General features: G+C 40.8%; 1 protein-coding gene across 14 annotated transcripts in view; it reads left to right on the forward strand.

Moving 5' to 3' along the window:
• The window catches only part of SLC41A2 (solute carrier family 41 member 2), a 178814-nt gene that overhangs the window by 89461 nt on the left and 65869 nt on the right, over nt 1-23484 (forward strand). The window lies entirely within an intron of this gene.

Consider the following 23484-nt stretch of genomic DNA (forward strand, 5'->3'; position numbering starts at 1 on the left):
CCCCTCCCGACCCCTCTGCAACCAATTCCCCAACCAACTAAATGAAGGAAATCTGTTTGAAAGAAACTTCTTCTTGGACTTATTATAATGACATAGTAACAATCATTTGTGCTATTTTTGCATTTACTCAGGTATCATCTCTTCCTGGAAGGCTTGTTTGTTTGAATACCTAATTTTGTCTGAGTGCCCTTATTCTGTTCCCATAGTATCCTGTGAATATTATTATTCTAGCATTTCCACATTTTATCGACATTATCTATTTGTGTGTGTCTCATCCATTCTAGAGAAGGGATTTTTTTTTTAAGATTTTATTTATCTATCAAAGGTGGGGGGAGAGCGAGCGAGCACAGGCAGACAGAATGGCAGGCAGAGGCAGAGGGAGAAGCAGGCTCCCCGCCGAGCAAGGAGCCTGATGTGGGACTCGATCCCAGGACGCTGGGATCATGACCTGAGCCAAAGGCAGCTGCTCAACCAACTGTGCCACCCAGGTATCCCTAGAGAAGGGATCTTGAATATTTTTACTCATTTTACCTTGTCCTATCCTTAGTGCTCAGTTAATGTTTGTTGAACTGAATGACTATATCTCTTTTTTCTTTTTGGCTTAAGGGCCATTTCTTGCTGGAACTTGGGATCACAGTTGTGTTTTGGGGATCTGGTCAAGGGCTGGCTGGAGGCCTTAGCATCCTTGTGAAGGAGCAGGCTGAGCGGGCCAAGCGCGTAGGAGGCAGGGTGGCTGGGGGCAGGGCCAGAGGGTCGCCCCCAAATAACTATATCTTACCGCCATGTCTCCTTCACTGGAGGGAGGAGAAAAGTTTACAAATGTTTTTAAGCCCTAGATATGCCAGAAAAACTGAAAAATCTAAATTCTCTCCCCCTTGCTTTCAGTAAACACCAGCTTAATCTCTTTCAATGACATAGGTATTGAAAACTAGAGGCAATGAGAAATAAAACACAACCTCCTCCCCCCACCCATTCCGTCACTGTTGAGCCAGAATTACAAGGTTTTTCTGAAATGTTTAGAGATGAAATGACTTGGTATCTAGAGAAAATAAAAGATAGGGGTATAGAGATAAAGCAGTATTGGTCATGATTGATCACGGGTGAAGCGGAGTGATACTAGAGGAGAAGGGAATGGGTTAATTTGTCCTGTTCTCTTCTGTGTATGTTTGAACTGTTTCATAGTGAGCTTTAAAAATTAAGGTTTTATTTCAGATGTTAACACAAGAGGGTTTTGTTGTTGTTGTTGTTGTTGTTGTTGTTCATTTGTTTGTTTTAGAGAGAGGGAGAGAGTCAAGCAGGCTCCACACCCTGTGCGGAGCCCCACGCAGGACTTGAACTTAAAATCCTGAGATCATGACCCGAGCCAGACTCTCCCATGCTTATTAACTCACTGAGCCACTCAGGTGCCTCTAACTCAAGAGTTTTTTCAGAGCACGTTAGCTTTCTAATTTTGGTCCTGTAGCTATTTCTTACATCAAGTGAAATGTAGAACGTCCACTTGAATTTGAAGTTGTCTGGGACTTGAAATGGTCCCAAGTATCTTGTATCTTGTATCTTATTTTGCCCTTGGCATACACTAACCACACTTTCTGAAACTAATCTTTAAGTTTTAAAATCCACATACATGTCACAAATTACATCGTTTAAGAATTTATGATGTGTCTTGCAATTAGAAGGAACCTAACAAATGTGGTTTTGTTATGTGCAGGAGGGCCACCAAGCCACAGTCAGTAGCTGTGATGGATTCCATGCTTGCTTCTCTTCTTGCCCAGGGCCCAAGAGCCATCAGGATTAGTTGGAATATGTTAGGGCCAGAGTAATGTGTGAAAGCCATTTATATTTGGACCACCACTGATCATATTGCATTTTGAGGTTTTTTTTTTGGTCAGCAGTAAGGGTGAGTTGGCACCAAGCTAACCATCCTGGGTTACTCACAATAGCTTTTTTTTTTTTTTTTTAAAGATTTTATTTATTTATTTAACAGACAGAGATCACAAGTAGGCAGAGAGGCAGGCAGAGAGAGAGAGAGGAGGAAGCAGGCTCTCCGCGGAGCGGACAGCCCAATGCGGGGCTCGATCCCAGGACCCTGAGATCATGACCTGAGCCGAAGGCAGCGGCTTACCACACTGAGCCACCCAGGCGCCCGTCACAATAGCTTTTGTACCATCAGCCAGCATTTATGAGTCTGCTAGCCATGGCTAAGGGTATAGTTGCTGGCTTTGGAACATAATTTTTTTTCATCTGTGTCACATTAGCCCATTGAACCCACCACTTTGATTTTACAGAACCAAGATGTACTTTCTTCCAAAAACTTAGAGATGATTGGGGTCTTTCTCTTCTAAGCAAAGATTTCCTCTGCCTTCACATTTTACCGATTCAGATGCTTCATTAACTAGGCAAAGCCTGTTAATTTGTGAAATCAAAAGTATAATACGGAATTCCAGGTTGTGATAAATCTAGTTGGCCTTCCTTCTAAGATCCACTGAAGGGAATCCTAATATCTTCTTCAAGGTTTTCTTCTCTCATTCATTTTTTGCCTTATTCTCTATAGTCTTTTTCAAGGATGTAGTATTTTGACAGCATAATAAACCCAAGAAGGTACAAAAGTAACTATCAATCAAATAAGCAGACTGGCAATTTCTCTAGCAAAGAAGGATCAGAGTACATTGTGGCTCATTTCCCTATTTAATTCAGTCTCTACTAGTTTCCCTTTGTGTTTTGAAATCCTAACAGTGTTTCCTTTGTCTTTGAAAAGGCAAAAGCATAAAGCTTGGATGACATACTTTACAAGAGGCACAAAGATAAGCACATACAGAGTACATTAACACTTTTTTGCTATAAAATATTTTAATGAAAAAAAAAAGACTTCCCTAGTTCTGGATGCCTATTGAATCCCAACGGAGTGCTTGCTAATATAATTGGTAAACTATGAATCAGTGCCATTTCTAAATGAAATTTTTAATTCCCTATTTTAGGCACTGTTTCTTGCAGAAAATTCGGTTATTAAGAACACTACTAAAATTCCAGCAGCTCCAGATTCCATGAAAAATTCATTGTTAAATTAGGTTGTAGAAAATCTTTGCTTCTGGCTATATCTGCTGTTTCATGTAGGAGAGACAAAATATTTCCATTAAATGGTATAATGACAACAAGTTCTCAATATATAAAATTGAGAATTGTACATCCACAATTTTATCAAATCCATAATAGTCTTCCAAGCACTGGGCTAGTTGCTATACAAAAGAAATAGAAGAAATTGTCCCTGGCCTATACAGTGTCTTCTCGGTTGTGGGAGATTGGACTTAAATGTATGAAACAAAGAAGAGCCTGAGACGTCCCTCCCTGTGACAACAGACTCTTCCTCTGTAACTTCAGAATCAGACTTTTTCCCTGATATGAGGAAGTGGTGATGCAACATGGGGGCTTAAGTGGGTAGGAGAAGAATCAATGAAACAAGATGGGATTGGGAGGGAGACAAACCATAAGTGACACTTAATCTCACAAAACAAACTGAGGGTCGCTGGGGGGAAGAGGGTTGGGAGAAGGGGGGTGGGGTTATGGACATTGGGGAGGGTTTGTGCTTAGGTGAGTGCTGTGAAGTGTGTAAACCTGGCGATTCACAGACCTGTACCCCTGGGGATAAAAATATATGTTTATAAAAAAAATTAAAAATTAAAAAAAATAGAATCAGACTTTTTTTCTTTTTCTTTTTTTTTTTTTTTTTTTGCCAATGCCTGGCTTTCATTCTTTAAAAGTGCTTTAATAGATTTTTTTTTTTAAAGGGAGGATCAGAGTATATATTATAGCTGGTGAGAACTTCAGTTAATAGCCATAAAGATGAAATCGTTCTTAGCAAGATAGTTAATTCTTATACTTTTTTTTTTCTTTGAAAACTTTATTTATTTATTTGACACGGAGAGAGAGAGAGAGATCACAAGTGGGCAAAGAGGCAGGCAGGGGGGGGCGGGGGTGGGGGGCGGAAGCAGGCTCCCTGCCGAGCAGAGAGCCCAATGCAGGGCTCGATCCCAGGACCCTGAGATCATGACCTGTGCCAATTTTAATGTGATTTTAAAAACAGGACTCTCCTTAGTTTTTGTTACTCCCTGTCAGTAGATAGTAATTGGCTTTGAATTTTATAGTTATATGCAAATTGCACAGGTTCATATTCTTAGAAGAATTATTCTTTTTTTTTTTTTTTAATTTTTTTTTAATTTATTAATTTATCAGAGAGAGCGAGCACAGGCAGACAGAATGGCAGGCAGAGGCAGAGGGAGAAGCAGGCTCCCTGCGGAGCAAGGAGCCCGATGTGGGACTCGATCCCAAGACGCCGGGATCATGACCTGAGCCGAAGGCAGCTGCTTAACCAACTGAGCCACCCAGGCGTCCCAGAAGAATTATTCTTAGCAAATCTCAAGCCTGCCTTAAATGAGCAAACGCATGCCCCTCAAAATAAAATGTACAATTAGGATATCAACTAATGAATTTCCTAATAAGGCTTTCTGTCTTACAAATGACAGTTCATGGTCATTTTGAAACCTGTGTTTGTTATAGGACCACAGCCACAACACAAATGGTATAAATGAGGAGCAAACATCTTCAATTTCTTATCTAGCAGAACATGGTTGGGGCAGAAATATGGTCTATATACTTAGGAAAAGAAACACTGACCACATCTTAGTTCTGAAGTCACGTTCACATGATTTAGTACCATTTTAGCTATGAAGAGAGACATAAAATTAATCTTCCCAGAGAAGAAAAATATTTTAAGCCAGGCTACCTGTAATCACAAATGTCACATCGGGACAAAGGAAAGAAGAGAGAAGATAAGACCCCAGTATGCGGAATATTGTAAAAAGATCAGAGCTCTTTTGAGTCAGACGTGAGTGGGAATTTCTGCTCTGCTACTTATTTTGTGGCTTGAATCAAGTTCTGGAACCTCCCTGGCCTTGTTTTTTCCCCCTAACTCAGAGGACAGTAATGAGGGCTCAGCTCATGTGTATAAATTACTGGTGGAATTCCTGAGACATAGTAAGTTTCCAGTAATGGTCAGGGTCGCGGTCTGTCATCATTATTGTCAGAGCCATCATTTCTTCCTTCTCTCCATTATTGGAGCTGGTTGTTCAATGCTCTGAGAACTTTTTTTTTTTTAAGCTTCTCACCATTCACCTTCCTCTTGGCCCCTCTCTTTTCTAGCTCTTCTGATGGGGACCCTCAGCTTTAGATAGTTCCCTTTCGGGGCACCTGGGTGGCTCAGGGGGTTAAAGCCTCTGCCTTCAGCTCAGGTCATGATCTCAGGGTCCTGGGATTGAGCCCCACATGGGGTGCTTTGCTGCTTACCCACCCCCCCGCGCCTCTCTGCCTACGTGTGATCTCTGTCTGTCAAATAAATAAATAAAATCTTTTTTAAAAAATTAGGTAGCTCCCTTTCCTTACTTACCCTCATATTGATCTCTCCAGTCTGGACTCCTTGTCTACGTCTCCAGTTACATGTTGGAAGACATCTCAAACGTGACATGTCCCAACAAAATTCCTCACTCTCCCCATAATCTTACCCATAAGGAAGCCATAGGCGTACAGTGAAAAGGGCATTAGGCCAGGCTTAGGACATACAAACAAAGATCCCTTAAACTTCTCCAGCCTCAGCTCCTGATGCTGTCGAATCGCTCTGGGATGGGGGAGAGCCTTCCTCACAGAGACCATGCCACGTGCACTGCTTGTGCCCCAGATCCTAGCCACCGCTGGCCTCACCACGGCCCTGCTGCTGGTGAGTGCATGCAGTGGGGACAGGACAACTCCCAGACTAAGGAATAAATATTTCTGGTCCCTTCCTAATTCCGTGACTTTGGCTAAGTCGCAGCACTGCTACGTGGCTTAGACCCCTCACTTGTAAGAGTGCAGATAGGAACACTACAGTGACCATATCATTTTAGCCCAAACCAGGACACTTTGGAGAGTGAAAGGGAGCTGTTGATAGTCAGAATGACCAGCATAAACCATCACTACCCTGGGCTAACGAGGAAGCACAGTGACCCTAGCTATCACTCAGATTCCCTCCTGCATTCATGATGTTTGATTTTGTGAATTCCTTCTTCTACAGTAGAGATGATTTGTTACAAAGCATTGTTGTACACACTGAGGAATATATATGCTACTATTAAAGTGAGCTGGTAACTGCAACTTCTATTAATATGAGAATTGATGATTACTACTAAAGTATTACTAAGTTAAATTGGCTTTTATGACGTGGCCAGAAACCCAGGCAATACACACTATATTGTTTTCCACCAAAATTGTATTCCATGTCCAAATAGCTAATTTTTTTTCAAACAGCTATTTTTTAATGGGTCTGTTTTTACCTAGAAGTCTGTGTTCAACTCTTTATGCCATAATTTAACTCATAATGTTCATCACATCTCCTCTTAATCTTGGGGGAGAAAAAGAGTACTGGTCTTATCTAAGTTGTTCATTCTGAACGCCTTCCATCTCTGACAGTTCCCTTCTCCTTCTTGAACTTTGGTCATCTCAGCCAATATATATCAAAGTTTTAAAAACTTTAAAAGCAAGTATTTGTATTACATTTATTTTTATTATGAGCCATTCACTGGTAGGCTCTTCACGTATATGAACTCACCGAGTACTCACCACAATTCCGTGAGCTAAGTTACGTTATTCCCATTCTCAGGTGAGGCAGTTGACATAGAAGTTGAGTGACTTGTCCAAGTCCACACAGCAAGGTGGGGTCTAGAGTCTACTCCCCTAACCACTGTGTTTTACAAGAATAAGTCTGACACTTTGCTGTGCTCTTAGAGGGTCATAGTTCTTAGGATGGCAATTTCTGAAGACTCAAAGGTATCTCTTTTCTCTGGTTTCATTAGATCTTCTTATTTCTTCCAGACAGGCATTTTGCCTCAAAAGGGCATTCATTCCGCAGAGTTTACACAGAATCTGTGTCTTTTGAAGTCAAGTAAGAATCCGGTCAAGGACACGGATCTGTCCTGAGTGTCCTGAGAGAAGGACAAAGTGCTGTGGAATTTCAGCAGTGGGGGGGGGGGGTTTCCTAGGTGGGGAGGAAGATGTAGAATGGATAAAATTTTGTTTTGTAGATCCCTAGAAAATACCATTTCAGCAAAAGGAAGTAGCAAACTCGGGGTATTTACAGAAAAGAGTAAGAAAATTTCCGGAAAATGAGGTTGAAAATTACAGATTGTGGCAAGATCATGAAGGATTTTGAAGACTAGACTGAAGAGCTTATTGGGTTTTAGAAAACGATGATTTTCAAAATTAGCTCCACTGGCAACAAACTTGAGGGATCTGACACAATCATCTGATGTGGTAGAGTTTATAGTATGTAAGGTTCTGGCCTCTGGTTTCTACCACTTATGCCTGTGTCCGCTTCAGCAAGGTGACCTCTCAGGGATTGTGTTTTCTCATCTGTAAAAATCAACTAAGAACAGACCCACCGTGTGGGTGGTTTCTTTCTTTCTTTCTTTCTTTCTTTTTTTAAAGTATTGTATTTATTTATTTGACAGAGAGAGAGAGAGAAAGACCACAAGTAGGCAGACGCAGGCAGGCAGGGGGTGGGAGGGAAGCAGACTCCCCGCCGCACAGAGAGCCCGATGTGGGGCTCCGTCCCAGGACCCTGAGATCATGACCAGAGCCAAGGCAGAGGCTTAACCCACTGAGCCACCCACGTGCCCTTGTGTGGGTGGTTTTAAGGATGAAATGAGGTTATCCGTGTTAAGGTGCCATTACTGTCTCGCTATTTTAATATCATCGTGTTCAGCAGCTGTGGATTATTGGAGCAATGAGTCTCTTAGGGGATCAGTACCTACGGAATCTAGCCTTCAGAGTCCCTGCTGTGATTCCAGTGCCCACTAATTCCTTGGAGTCATTCTTCTCCATACAAATGGTGGCAGCAGGGCCTAACCGGAATCCTGGGATAAACACCCTCCCCCCAACACTGAGAGTTCACTGGCTTAGCCTTAGGCAAGTTACTTCATTCCTTGGGGGTCTTTTTGTTTTTGCCTGTAAAATGAGGATAAGGATTCCTCTTTTCACAGCAGCAATGATGTTTAAATGTGTGGCACACAGTAGGCCTCATTACTTAGTGTGCTCATATATGTTTTTATTACTGCACTAACTCAATTCCTATTCCCAGATGGCATTTCAAAGGAAAGAGCCAAGCAACCATTGATTTTATTATTTTTTAATTTAATTTTTTTTCAGTGTTCCAAGATTCATTGTTTATGCACCACACCCAGTGCTCCGTGCAGTACATGTCCTCCTTAATACCCACTTCCAGGCTTACCCAACCCTCCATCCCCCTCCCCCTCCAAAACCCTCAGTTTGTTCCTCAGAGTCCACAGTCTCTCATGGTTTGTGTCCCCCTCTGATTTCCCCCAACTCACTTCTCTCCATTTTCCCATGTCCTCTGTGTTATTCCTTATGCTCCACAAATAAGGGAAACCATATGATAATTGACTCTCTCTGTTTGACTTACTTCACTCAGCATAATCTCCTCTAGTCTTGTCCCTGTTGATACCAAAGCTGGGATTCATCCTTTCTGATGGAGGCATAATACTCCATTGTGTATATGGACCATATCTTGTTTATCCATTTGTCTGTTGAAGGGCATCTTGGTTTGTTCCACAGTTTGGTGGCTGTGGCCATAGCTGTTATGAACATTGGGGTGAAAAAAAGGGCCATCTATTTTATTTTATTTTTATTTAGGATTTTATTTATTTATTTGTCAGAGAGAGAGAGAGAGAAGAGAGCATAAGCAGGGGAAGGGTTGAGCAGGGAGCCCGACATGGAACTCGATCCCAGGACCCTGGGATCATGACCTGAGCCAAAGGCAGACGCTTAGCTGACTGAGCCACCCAGGTGTCTCTTATTATGTTTTTTTAAGGAGGTTCCATGCCCAGTGTGGAGCCCAATGTGGGACTTGAACTCATGACTCTGATATTAAGAGCTGAGCTGAGACCAAGAGTCAAATGCTTAACTGAGTGAGTCACCCAGGAGCCCCAACCAGGGGATTTTAACAGGTTGACTGACCTCATTCACATTCTTTTGTCTCTCCTCAAGATTTAAATTCACCAGAGTTCAAATGGAAAGTAAGGAGCTCTTTCTTTCTGAGCTACTAGTCTGCCTCTGTCTCTTAAGTGGTTTCTGTCAGTTTGGGCTGAAAGGAAAGCCTGAAGAGAATGACAGAGGAAATGTGAGGGGGAAGATCAACAGTTCCAAGAATTTTTTTCTCTCTCGTTACAAAAATGTCTACTTTAGCTTTGGGATTTGATGAATATGGTTACCTTAATGTAGGCAGTTGAAACAGGTGAAATTTTTTTTAAGATTTTATTTATTTATTTGACAGAGATCACAAGTAGGCAGAGAGGCAGGCAGAGAGAGAGGGGGAAGCAGGCTCCCCGCTGAGCAGAGAGCCCGATGCAGGACTCGATCCCAGGACCCTGGGATCATGGCCTGAGTCAATGACAGAGGCTTTAACCCACTGAGCCACCCAGGCGTCCCGAAACAGGTGAATTTTTGAGATTGTTTTTTAACCTTGTGATTGTATTTTTGTGATATGATAGTGTGGTAATGTTACTATAGCTTGGGTGGTAGGGTCTGGAAATGGAGACACTGCCCTAAATCCATATTTATGATTAATTCTCTAGACAAGTATGCTGGGGCTACAAGCCAGTCAGGCACGGAAGATAAAATGATTGTCTGCCTCATTGGAGGCATAGCATGTCGGATCCCTGGGTAGCATGGCATTGAGAAAGGGAACTCTTTTCAGGCTTGTCGACCCTGATGAAGATGAAGGTAGGGCCAGAGGAGCTGAGCCATCTTTTTCTAGTGTTCTGGTTCGGATGTAACCAGCCGTGCTCTGAATCCTGCTGAGATCGCAGACATGACTTAGAGGACTTCTCACATCACCAACAAAAAATCTTATAACACAGCCCCGTGAAAGCGCTTAATTGAAAAACGTAAAAACCATTACTCAAGAAATCTGCCAGAATACAATCTTTTTTGGTTGTGATCCCAGAATATTCACCATAGAAATACTGACCTGATTGATTTTGAAATTAAACATTTTTGGCTTATTTTTAAAAATAAATATTTAGGACCATACACTACTTTTTAAAATTTTGAAGCTAAATGTCCATGTTAGTTCTAGTTGTATTATTAAAAGGAATGTTGGGGCACCTGGGTGGCTCATTTGGTTAAGCGTCTGCCTTCGGCTCAGGTCATGATCCTGGGGTCCTGGGATCCAGCCCCACATCGGGCTCCCTGCTCAGTGGGGAGCCTGCTTCTCTCTCTCTCTCTTTTCCTGCTGCTCCCTCTGCTTGTGCTTTCTCCTCCCTCTCTCACTCAAGTAAGTAAATAAAATAGAAATAAATAAATAAAAGGAATTAGACCATCGTTGGTCTAATGATGGTCTCATAAAAGAGACCATCATTGGGTATCTTAAAAAAAGAGAGAGAGAAAGAGACAGAGTGGAATTTATTGCTCACTGTTGTAAGGGGTCAGGCAGCTCTCTCCAGCCCGGCAAACTGCCGATCTTACATAGAAGTTTAGGGGAACTGTGGAGCTAAGGGATTGGCAGATTTTCAAAGGCACGAGTGGGTTGACACCATCTGTAGAAGTATGGTTACTTGGGTGTGACTAATGTTGTTTGGTTTGTCCCCAAGCCGTATGTGTCTTGGACTGAATTTGTTCCTCATGGGCTGCTTCAGAAGTAAGGACGGTCATTGACAGGCTGGCTTTTAAGGTGTGTTCAGTAATGTAAGTTGTTTGTTGATTGAATGGATTCAAAACCAGTTCTGATGGCTCTTGGTTACATGGCTAAAGAGTCACCAGTGTTTTCCTGAGAGTGCGCGAACTTTCTAAATCCCCAGTCTCTGTTTTTGCTCTTCACTCAGTCTAAGCTGCAGGAGATCATTAGGGATTGCACAGACCTTCACCTATGTTGCTGGTTCTTCTGGAAGATGAGGTTTCATTTGTGAAGATCTGATGTCTTTTTTTTTTCCTTTGAGTCATTTGCTGAAACATCTGCTGGCACAGTGGCTGTCGAAGAATTTGAGGTGCTTGACAATAAACATCCGAGGATTGTGAGGCAAACGAGAATGATGAGAAGTATTAGAAGAAGGGACTCCAGTATAGGTCACTAGCATAAGCTAAGATTTTTTAGATGTGACCCAGATAAGAAGTCTTAAGCATTCCTTAGGTAGCCAGATTGCCTTTTCTTTTTTTCTTTTTTTTTTTTTTTAAGATTTTATTTACTTATTTGAAAGAGATCACAAGTAGGCAGAGAGGCAGGCAGAGAGGGGGAAGCAGGCTCCCCGCTGAGCAGAGAGCCTGATGCGGGGCTTGATCCCAGGAGCCAAAGGCAGAGGCTTTACCCACTGAACCACCCAGGCGCCCCTAGATTGCCTTTTCTTCAGCTCAGATAGAGATTGTTTTATTTCATCTGTAATGTTGGTCAGGTATAGGTAACATGAGTGTTACTAGTGGTTTTGGTTGGCCCCAAGAAAGTCTAAAACCATTCCGTTAGCTATCGCTGCAACTGTTATTTTGATAGTCTTGTGTGGAAGCCGTCTACTTTGTATGGTCATCTCTGTTCGGAGAATCTTGTGTTGATAGTTTTCCGTGAATCATCTGTTTCTGGAGGTTCTCTGTAGAACCTGTTTTAGGTTCTTGACTGGTATTACTGTCCAGCTCTCCTAAGGTCCCTTCCACCTTTTTTTCCAAGGGATTTTCTAGTTGAGACTTACTATGTTTGGTTTTGTTTTCTAGTTGAGTCTATATTATGTTTGGTTTTGTTTTTAGTTCAATAATGGGCATTTCTTTCAGACAAGGTTGTACTTGAATGGAGACCAGGGATGATGTCAGTCAGCATTGTAGACTCAGCATCAGCCCCTGCCTGTTCGAGTAAATAATTCTCAAAGAAGTATCCAGCTTTATAGTATTCTCCGATTATTTTAGGCGTTTCAGTCATGTTTCTTCACGCAGATTCTGATCTCATTGAAAGCAATAACTGTGTTGTATTCTTTTCTTAATGAAGCTTATCACAGTGTTTTCTGTGTTAGGTATAAATAAATATTTGTTAAATTGGATTCAAGGTGTGCTGAGTGTACTTTGAATATCTGGGCAAATACTGACACGGTTCCTCATTGTCTGAGCAGAAGAAGCCAGAGCCAAAGAGATACATAACATATTGTTACATTTACACTAAATACAGATAAAGGCACAAAGAACAACAATAACAGAAGTAAATGAAGTTTGATAACTACCTTGTGTCAGAATAATACCTGAGGCAAAGTAACGAACAATAGCTTGTGGCTTCAAATTCAAAAACCATTTGGTGAGTGATCAGGAACCTTCTCTTCTCGCTGGGATTTGATGAGCCACTGTTCTTGGATACCTTACTTACAAGACGAATAAGAACTAATATTTATTAAGTGCCTATTAGCTGCCAGACATTTTATCCTTAGTTCACGTAATCCTTTTAGCAGTCCTCTGAGATGTGCGTAGTCTTCCCTACTTTCCAAGTGCCAAATCTTAGAGACTGAAAGATTTAAAAATTTACGGGGAATCACAGAAGCAGTTAAGTAATAGCTAAAGCTTGAACTTAGATCTGTACTACTCCAAAGTCTTTTTCTCTTCTACTCCCTCACAAGATAAGTAAAAGGACTGAGAATTTAACCTGGTAATCTCATTATTTATTAGTAGAGGATGACAGAAAACGGTCCTCTACTCTAGGGCAGGGATCAGCAAACTTTTTCTGGAAAAGGCCAGATAGTCAACATTTTAGGCCTTGCAGGCCACATGGTCTCTGTCACAAGTACTCAACTCTGCTGTGACAACACAGCATAGACACTGCGTAAATAAATGTAAATAAATAAATAAATACAAATCACATGGCCGGGTCCCAGCAAGGCTTTATTATGGACACTGGAGATTAAATTTCTTATAATGTTTGTGTGTCACAAAATACTAATCTCCCTTTAATTATTTTCAACCACTTAAAAATATCAAAACCATTCTTAGTCTGTGGGCCATACAGGTGGCAGGCCAGATTTGGCCTGTAGGCTGTAGTTTGCTGACGCCTGCTATAGGCTGTTACTGCAAAGAAAACTCTTCGGAGTCCTTCTATATATTTTTTTAATTTATTATTTTAAAAAATTAGTTTCAGAGGCAGAATTTAGTGATTCATCTATTGCATGTAACCTGCAGTACTCATTCCATCAAGTGCCCTCCATAAGGCCCATCCCCCAGTTACCCCATCCCCTACCCACCTCCCCTCCAGCGACCCTCAGTTTCCTAGAGTTCGGCATCTTGTATGGTTTGCCTCCCTCTCAGTTTTCATCTTATTTTATTTTTCCTTCCCTTCCCCTGTACTCATCTATTTTGTTTCTTAAATTCCACATTATAAGCAAAATCATATGGTATTTGTCTTTCTTTGGCTGACTCATTTTGCTTAGCATAATATCCTGTAGTTCCATCCACATTGTTGCAAATGGCAAGATTTCGTTCTTTTTCTTGGCTGAGTAGTGGTCCATTACACACACATACACACACACACACACCCCACATATCTTCTTTATCCATTCATCTGTCAGTAGACATCTGGGCTCTTTTCATAGTTTGGCTATTGTGAACATTGCTGCTATAAATATTGGGTGCAGGTGTCCCTTCAAATTACTATGTTTGTGTCCTGTGGATAAATACCTAGTAGTACAGTTGCTGGGTCATAGGGTAGCTCTATTTTTAACTTTTTGAGGAACCTCCATACTGTTTCCAGAGTGGCTGCACCAGCTTGCGTTCCCACCAACAGTGTAGGAGGGTTCCCCCTTCTCCACATCCTCTCCAACATCTGTCATTTCCTGACTTGTTAATTTTAGCCATTCTGATAGGTGCGAGGTGGTATCTCATTGTGGTTTTGATTTGTATTTTCCTGATGCTGAAAGACGTTGAGCATTTTTTCATTTGTCTGTTGGCCATTTGTATGTCTTCTTTGAAGAAACGTCTATTTATGTCTTCTGCCCATTTCTTGACTGGATTTTTTGTGTTTTGAGTGTTGAGTTTGTTCTTCATAGATTTTTGGATACAGCCCCGGATCAGATAAGACATTTGGAAATATCTTTCCCCATTCCATAGGTTGCCTTTTGGTTTTGTTGACTGTTCTCTTTGCTATGCAGAAGCTTTTGATCTTGATGAAGTCTCAATAGTTCACTTTTGCTTTTGTTTCTCTTGCCTCTGGAGACCTGTCTAGCAAGAAGTTGTGGCCAGGGTCAAAGAGGTTGCTGCCTGTGTTCTCCTCTGGGATTTTGATGGATTCCTATCTCACATTGAGGTCTTTCATCCATTTTGAGTTTATTTTTCTGTATGGTGTAAGAAAATGGTCTAGTTCAAGTCTTGTCTGTTTTTAAAGGTGGGCTGGCTTACAGAGTTGTAAGAGTTCTTTATATATTCTTGGTACAAGTCCTTTGTTATATACATGCTTTGAAAATATTATCAATCTATACGTTGCTTCTTCATTTTCTTAACCATGTATTTTAACAGCAGAGGTTTCAATTTTAATAAAGTCAGTTTATCATTTTTTTTTTCATTATGACTAGTGCTTTTCTTTGTCCTAAGAAACCATTGTCTATGCCTGGCTTATGAAGGGTTTCTCCTGTTCCAGAAGATTAGGGTTTAAACTCTTTTGGTTGTCTCTGATCCATTTTGAATTAATTTTTGTGAATGACAGATTAAGGTTCATATTTTTCCTTATGAATACCCATCTGTTCCAGCACCATTTATTGGGAAAACTATCCTTACCCACCTTGAATGACCTTCATGTCTTTGTCAAAATCAGTTTATGTGTATGTGGGTCTGTTTCTGAATTTTATTCCATTCCACTGATGTGTATGTCTATTCTTATGCAACTGTTTTCTTTTGAGCCTTCACATGTTTTTTTAAATTTTAGTCTCAAAAGAAATCATGTGTCATTCTTCTTAATTGCAAAGTCTCTTCTTTATGTGGGTCTCAGTTCATTTATAGGAGTGTTTATGTTTTTACAGCTACGGATATGCCAAGTAACCAAAACTAATGTAGATGTTTTTCTCTGTGATTCCTGCCAAATCAATATCCTTTTATTCTCTGCTCTTAACATAGAGTTCTCACTGTGCTAGGATTTCAACAGCAGCGATAATTATATTTATGAATCTCTAAGTGATACTGTCTCTCTAACCTTACGGAAGTCCAAGTGGATTATGTCTGGGTTTCCATGCTTGTCACTTGTCATGGCTGCTTTTTTTAAGAGGTGAATTAGATTAATTATGCATGTTCCTTCCTTTTGTACTCCCGACTCTAATTCCCTGCTTTTCTCCATATTCTGTCTCTAACCAATAACTTAAAGAGACCTTTCTGTATCAAGAAAAGATTGATTTTCAAATCTCTGCCATTTCTTTGCCTCTCCTTTTATTTCCTCCAATTAAAATGAGTTGTCTTCTTTTCAGGGCTTACCTTTCTTATGTCAAAGAAGTTCAGAACCGTACTTCTGACCCTTTTCATTTTACCTGCACCTTTTTTTTTTTTTAACCTTACCTACCTTTAAAATGTTTTCTAGGCAGTTCCGTGTTCTGGCAATATTTCTTACTCGGTTCCTGTAGATTTCAAAGTTAGCCTTTTTAAATCTGTTTTTTGAGACCATATGTCATCTAGTAAAGTGAAAAAAAAAAAAGATTTCTCTGCTGAGCTTAGGCAAGAAGCGGTCATTGTTTTGGTCATCGTTTCATGGGCATTTTTGTTCTAGTTTGGGCTTTGTTTCGTATCATAAAGCAACATACACTCATCGTGGTAAAATTGCCAATAATCCCCACACTCAAAGACCACCTCCACAAATATTTTGGTGTGCTATTAAAAAAATATTTTTAAAAAGATGATTTCTCGGGGCGCCTGGGTGGCTCAGTGGGTTAAGCCGCTGCCTTCGGCTCAGGTCATGATCTCAGGGTCCTGGGATCGAGTCCCGCATCGGGCTCTCTGCTCAGCAGGGAGCCTGCTTCCTTCTCTCTCTCTCTGCCTGCCTCTCAGTGTACTTGTGATTTCTCTCTGTCAAATAAATAAATAAAATCTTTAAAAAAAAAAAAGATGATTTCTCAAATTTATAATACATATATTGGAAAGACATACAATAAATGGTTTTAAATGAATGAATATTCTTTTTCTTTTCTTTTCTTTTTTTTTTTTTTTTCAGTGAAATGTTTTACTAGGCAACCTGCAGAAAGTCCTCCTACCTGAAAGGGAGATGGTAGATCTCTCTGCTACCATAGCAGGGCAATCTTGGGCTTTGGGCCAAGGGTGAAGGAGGAGCACCTAAGTTGCTAAGGGCCTGGTTTCTGCCTGCTGCATCTTTTCCTTAATATTCTGAGGATACTAGCAGCATTAAAGTAATTTAACTCAGTAGGAAAAAAATCAATAAACATTCATTTCCTATGGCTATTTACATGTTTTATTTCTATCTTTTTTCCCCTTTTTAGAGACTAAAAAACATCTTATTTTGCCCCCCCCCTTTTTTTTAATTTTCAGGTTGTCATTTCCTAGTGTGAAGTGACATTAATTATCACTGGCTCTTTGCATGATTGGAACAGAATGACTTGGTCAGACGAGGGAGCAAGCAATGGTGGGATTAAATGGGCCAGGGTTCATGAACACCCAGCCCCCCAATTTTTTTTAATTTTAATTATTATATTAAATGTTGATTAGATGAACAATGACATGTACAAGGTATGAAGAAGAATAATTCAGTGAATACCAGGACACTCACTAGTCAGTTTAAGAAGTAAAACACTACCAGTGTCCTAGTATATGTACCTTTTAAAGAGACACATTCTAAAAGTTTCTTTTGGATAGAAGATCTTCGCCATTTTTGTGCCGTGGACTCTGTGGGAGTATTACGGGCTCCGTCTCAAAATAAGGTCTATCCATTTCCCACCTTCCTCCACCTGCCACCTTACAAAAATAGTTCAGACCAAAGAAAAGTTGCTTTTATTTAAATATCAGGAGTAGATTGAATTCCTGTTGACTGATAATCCTAAATTCTCCTGAGCAAACGTTTATATATTCGATTTTAATGAGTAGGGTTTCTAGTCTGGGAACTGGATCAGGGAAGCATATTTTGAGACGGGAAATAAATTCAGCCTTTGTAAGTTAGGGGTTTGGAAGAACCGTACTAATTTGCTATTCCTCGTGTTTATTTGCATCATATTTCTAAGCCTTCCTTCCCTGAAGAATCATCTTTCTTTACACAATACACAAGGCCATTACTTGCATTCAGGGCATTGAGGGAAGGCTAGTACGTGGGAATGTTGATTTTAGCTCAAAGAAGGAGTTGGCCAAGAGAATCAATATCGTCCAAAGCAAATATATATTTTTGTACTTTGGACATTTATTTAAATCCCAAGCAATACATCTAGAACATGCAGAGTAGGCTACAAAGTTGCCTTTTCAGAAGGTATATTTACCCAAAGAATTTATGCATATTTCATAAAAAACAAACATGATGTAAAAACAGTCTACCCTTGGTTTGATTTCAATGTGTTTTTACAGTGAAAAGCATGCATTCCTTAGATAATCATCTAATTTTTTAAAAAATAAAATGTTGCATTAAGAAGTATGTGATATTTATTGTGATTTTAATAATTCACAACACAGTGTTCCAAAGAAACACTGAAATCCTTTCTTAACTTGTAAAAATAATTAATAAATTGAAATCCTGAGTGAACTTTTAAGTCACCCTAATACCTTTAAAAAGAAATTGCATGGGAAGGGAACTTAAATCCAATTAACAGAGTCAGAATGTGGGAGGAGGTTGCAGTGGATGGGAATAGTGAGGCAAGCTATTGCTGTGTAGTTCATGACAACAAATTTCTTACCTTTGTACTACAGAGCTAGAACAGACTATGAAGACATTTATTTTAAAGAAGCCTAAACTGGGGCGCCCGGGTGGCTCAGTGGGTTAAAGCCTCTGCCTTGGGCTCAGGTCATTAACCCAGGGTCTTGGGATCGAGCCCACATCTTGCTCTCTGCTCGGCGTGGAGCCTGCTTCCTTTCCTCCTCTGTCTCTCTCTGTCTGCGTGCCCCTCTGCCTACTTGTGATCTCTGTCAAATAAATAAATAAAATCTTAAAAAAAAAAAAAAGCCTAAACTAAGGATCAGAGAGAGAAAAGTCACATGGTTAGTGAGTGTTAGAAACCAGTGTTCACACTTCCATTCCAATAAGCTTTGTTTTTTAAAGATTTTATATATTTGAGAGAGAGAGAGAGACAGAGCTAGCATGAGTGGGGGAGGAGAAGAGGGAGAAGGAGAATCCCAAACCAACTCCCCGCAGAGCAGAGAGCCTCACATGGGGCTCCATCCCAGGATCCTGAGATCATGCCCTGAACGGAAGCCAAGAGCCAACTGCTCAACCAAATGAGCCACCCAGGCATCCCCCAACAACCTTTGAAATAAAGATCATAACATAGATTCAGCATAACAGCCAAGGAACAGTGAGGGTGGCATCAATAGTTATTGAGCACTGACTGTGTGCAGATGCTTGCTTACCCTTTATACATACACTTTAATTCCTGCAACCCGCCCATGAGTTAAGTAATGGATTTCTCATTGTGAAGGTGAGGAAGGCTTGACGGTTTATTTCCTTGTTGACAGTAACATGATCGTTCATCAGTAGAACCCGTTCAGCAACACACATTTGTTTCCACCTTATCGTGGATAAGTGGATAAGTGTTTTGCTAGAAGTCAAGAGACTCAAGTAGAAAGATGACATCATTTTCTTTCTCCTTCCAGAGATTTCTACATGAGATCCCTGGAACGTAACGTGTCAGATGTTCATGTTAGAGCAGTAGCTTTTGAATGTTTTTGACCCCAACACTCAGTAAGATGCATGTTTAGGGGGTAATTGGGTGGCTCAGTCACCCAATTAAGCTGACTCTTGATTTTGGCTCAAGTCATGATCTCAGAGTCGTGAGATGGAGTGAGCCCCGTGTTGGGCTCCACACTGGGCATGGAGCTTGCTTAAGATTCTCTCTTTCCCTCTCCTTCTCCCTTCCCTTCTCTTAAAAAAAAAAAGAAAAGAAAAGAAAAAAAAGAAAAGAAATAACGTTTATACTGAAACTAATGCACACATATATAAATAAAATATATAAACATGTAATTTCATAGCTGAAACAAAATTTGTACAAAATACCCTTATTAGCATGCTAATACTTTTTATTCTAACCCATTGTATTCTATTTTATTCTAGTTCATTTCTTAAAGGACCAGTTACATTAAATTGAGTTCATAGCTCGTTCATGGGTCACATATTGAAAGAAGATATGTTACATCTTTTAAAAAACTCTTTTACGTGTGTGTGTAAAAAACTACATACTATTGGTCCTCCAGAGCAACTCTAGCTACTTCTGTTATTTTATCTCTATGTTGTACTTGGATTGCTAATTCTGCTTTCTTAATTTAAGAAATTATCTATGGACTGTTAGTCACAGTAGGTGAGGATCTGGCCATCTTACCCCATGCCTTATTCCCCCAACTTTCTTCCTCCTAATATAGGAAGGCTCAATTTTTATTTAATGAATAAGTATTGTTTATATTCTATGACTATAAATATCATTTATCCCAGAGCCAAGTCATGCATTATAATTATATTTTCTTTCTTTCTTTTTTTAACATATATATATATATATATATATATATATATATTTTTTTTTTTTTTTTTTAATTTCTCTCTCTCTTTTTTTTCCCCTGGACATAATTGCCCTATTTTTTTCACTGGCATCGTTTCCTGTATACCAGTCCTTAATTTTTTCCCCGGTGTCCCATCACAGCTGTCACACATCTATACTTAGTTTTTTGCCCCCCAGACTCTGTTATATCAGATAATTTGCCATTGGCCTTGATCGTGGAGACCTCATTTCCAGTGTGCTCCCTTTACCTGCTGCGTCTAGACTCTGGCTCCCCAGCCCCGTGCACAGCGCTCATCCCGGAGCCAGCCACCTTCCCTCACTGCTCTCCTCAGCTGGCTCTTCTTTTTCCCCATCCCCCTTCCTCGCTCCCTCGGTTCTCCCCTCATTTTGTGCCAACACATTTTCAAGAAAGTTCCAAAGAAAGAGAGCCTGGGAGAAAACTTCCTGAGTGCATGCATGTCTTAAAATGCTGTCCTTGACCCTCAGCACTTGGGTGAAAATTGACTGGGTACAGGATTAGAGATTAGAAATACCTTTCTCTCAAGATTTTGAAGGCGTTGCTTGTCTCCAGTGCTGCTGTTGGGAAAGTCAGGTTCTTGTTCCTTCGTTTAGGACCTGTTATTTATTTATTTATTTATTTAAAAGATTTTATTTATTTATTTGACAGACAGAGATCACAAGGAGGCAGAGAGGCAGGCAGAGAGAGAGGGGAGAAAGCAGGCTCCCCGCTGAGCAGAGAGCCTGATGCGGGGCTCGACCCCAGGACCCTGGGATCATGACCTGAGCCGAAGGCAGAGGCTTTAACCCACGGAGCCACCCAGGCACCCCAAACCTGTTATTTATTTATTAATTTTTTTTTTTTTAGATTTGAGAGAGAGAGCGTGCACACTCTAAGTGCACACAGCGGGGTGGGCAGAGGGAGAAGCAGACTCCCTGCGGAGCAGGAAGCCCAGTGCGGATGCAGGCTCCATTCCAGGACCTGGGATCATGAACTGAGACATCCAAGTGCTACTATTTTTTTAATCATAACAAATATTTATTATTTTCTTTCTATGTGGCCTGTACTGTTGTAAGTATTCTGCACTGTGTCATCTATGAGATAGGGATGATTTCCTGTATTTCACAGGGAGGAGACGGAGGCGTGGAGAGTGTGGGTAGCTTGGAGGAGAGAAGGCTGTGGACTGAGCGCCCTCCTGTCGGAGGCCCGGGGGTCGGCCACTTAACTGGGAGCCCTCCGAATTTGAACATCTGACGTCCTCTCTCGGGGAGGAGACACTCCCGCCTGCCATTGGTCTTGGAACAAAGCCAGGGTCTAAAGGAATCACGTTGTTAACGATGCAGACTTCCAATTAATCCTCCTTCTTCAAACTTTATAGTTCCTAGTACTTTTGAGTCCTGTGACTTTCCCCTTCAGTTTCTCTAGAAAATGTCTCTATTTTCTGAGCTGGGGAGAACAGCTACAAGAATCATGAAAATTAGATTTTGGCCTACTCCACACACGTGGTCCTAACAAGTCTGGACCTTCCACGGACTGGACGGGACACACCGACTTCCTCTCTGGGGTGTCCCCCTGAGTAGGCGTTCTAAGAGGTGGCTCCGGCAGCCCAGGTCAGTGACTTACCGCTGCCCTGGCTGCTCCCCTTTTTTAAATTATAAATTCTAATGTGCAGGAAGTTACAGGAGATAAAATAGCCCTGTATTTACTACCCGGCTTTATCAACCCTTAACAAATTATTTAAGCAGCTGCTTCAAAATGATCAATAAAAATGCATCATGTATACGGCTGGTGCCTCCTGCGTATCACTTCCTGGTCTCACTGGAGTCCCTCCCGAGCCGTTATCTAAATTGGTGTGCATCACTGCCAAGCATGTTTCTCGAGCACTGCTACGGAATGAATCTGTAAATAACACATCGTATTGTCTTTCATATTCATAAGCCTTATTGGAATCGTACTTCCCGTAGTCTCCTACTGCTTTCTGCTTTCCACCTTAGGCTTTTGAGACATAACTCCTCTTGATTCGTGGAGTTCCTTTTCATTTTGTTTTAGCTTCTCTGTAGCGTTCAGAGACCTAACGTTACCTAAGACCTGCATGACCTAAGAGTTAATTTATTCATTCCTTTGTCAATAGCCTTTTGAGGTTATCTCCAACTTCAGACTTCCAGGATGGCAGTGCAAGGAATGTCCTTGTGCATTTCTGAGAGCGTGCCTGCTGGAGTTTCCCAGCAGAGTTTCTGCAAGTCCCCCAAGAGATGGGTCCTCTCAATCCCTTGGGTAGCCACATGGGACCAGGATCAGTAGAATTTCCAGGCCAGTCTCCTTCAGCCACAAACAGTTTTATCCTTTTACCCATGTTGCAGAAGAAAAAGGGGGGGAAATCGTGTTTCATGGGACTCCTGGGTGGCACAGTTGATTAGGCGGCTGCCTTTGGCTCAGGTCATGATCCCAGCATCCTGAGATCGAGTCCCGCATTGGGCTCCTTGCTTGGCAGGGAGCCTGCTTCTCTCTCTGTCTCTGCCAGGGCTCCTGCTCTCACTCACTCTCTCTCTCTCTTTGACAAATAAATCAATAAATCTTTTTTTTTTTTTAAATTATGTTTCTATGTGGAATTGGTGAATTGAAGAGATGCCCATCTTCAAATCTGACAGAGACTGCCGAGCTGGTCTGCAGACTGGTTGTGTTAATTTATGCTCCTGTTACCAATGTGGAGTTCTTTTTACCAACTGATGTTTAATAATGTGGGCTTTAGTGTTGGGCTATAAAATGGGTTGGAGCCTGCCTCCGCCCACGAGCTGTGTGCCCTCCGTGTGATATCTGGCAGACTTCCTATACTTCACGTATGCCTTCGTGCCCTTTTATGTCAAAAAGGGGTAATCATAGTCCATAGCATATTCTAGAGGTATTTTGAGGAGTAAATCAGTTCATGTGAACCTCTTTGAACACTGCCATCTCCCCATAAAAGGCCATTTTAGAAAAACAAGGTTCACTATTACTGTTGCTTAAAAATTGATTTTTGCCACTCAGATGAATATGAAATGGAGTTTAATGTGGTTTAATTTGCATTCCCATATTATTAGTGAGGTAGAGCATCTTTTCATATGTTTATTAACACTTTCAATTTCCTTTTCCATTCTATTGGGTTGTTCCTTTTTCTTATGAGCTGTAGGAGTTCTCTGTATATTCTCTTTAAATATTCCAAATGCTAATTCTTTGTCGATTATATACAATGCAGAGCCCTTTTCCCCCACAAGCTTGGGGCATGATTTCTAACTTTATATATGGTGTTTATTGAACCATGGAAATCTTTAATATAAACTAATGTTTTATGCATTTTACTTATGAAATCATCCTCCGCATCAAGGTCGTATAAAACTTCCCAGGTATTGCTTTTTTGTACCTGAATCTTACGTAGAATTTATTTTGGGATATGCAGTACAGATGCTATTTTATTTCTTTCTGTGTGAATAAGCATTTATCTCCTGGGGTCAGCACACCTTTTTCTGCAAAGGGCCAGAGAGTAAATATCTTGGGTTTTGTGGACCATATGGTCTTTGTCACAACTACATCGTTCTGTCATTGCAGTGCCAAGCAGGTCACTTAACCTTTCAGACTTGATTGCTCCAGAAGAACACTGGGGATAATAAGAGTGTCTCTTTCATGAGAATGTTGCGAGGATTATAGACTAAATAGACAGGAAGTAAATAAATGGGTAGAGTGGCGTTCCAATAAAATTTTACTTATAAAACTGGGCAGCAGGTTGAA

The sequence above is a fragment of the Mustela nivalis genome (assembly GCF_964662115.1).
Source record: "Mustela nivalis genome assembly, chromosome: 7".
NCBI classification, from domain to species: Eukaryota; Metazoa; Chordata; class Mammalia; order Carnivora; family Mustelidae; genus Mustela; species Mustela nivalis.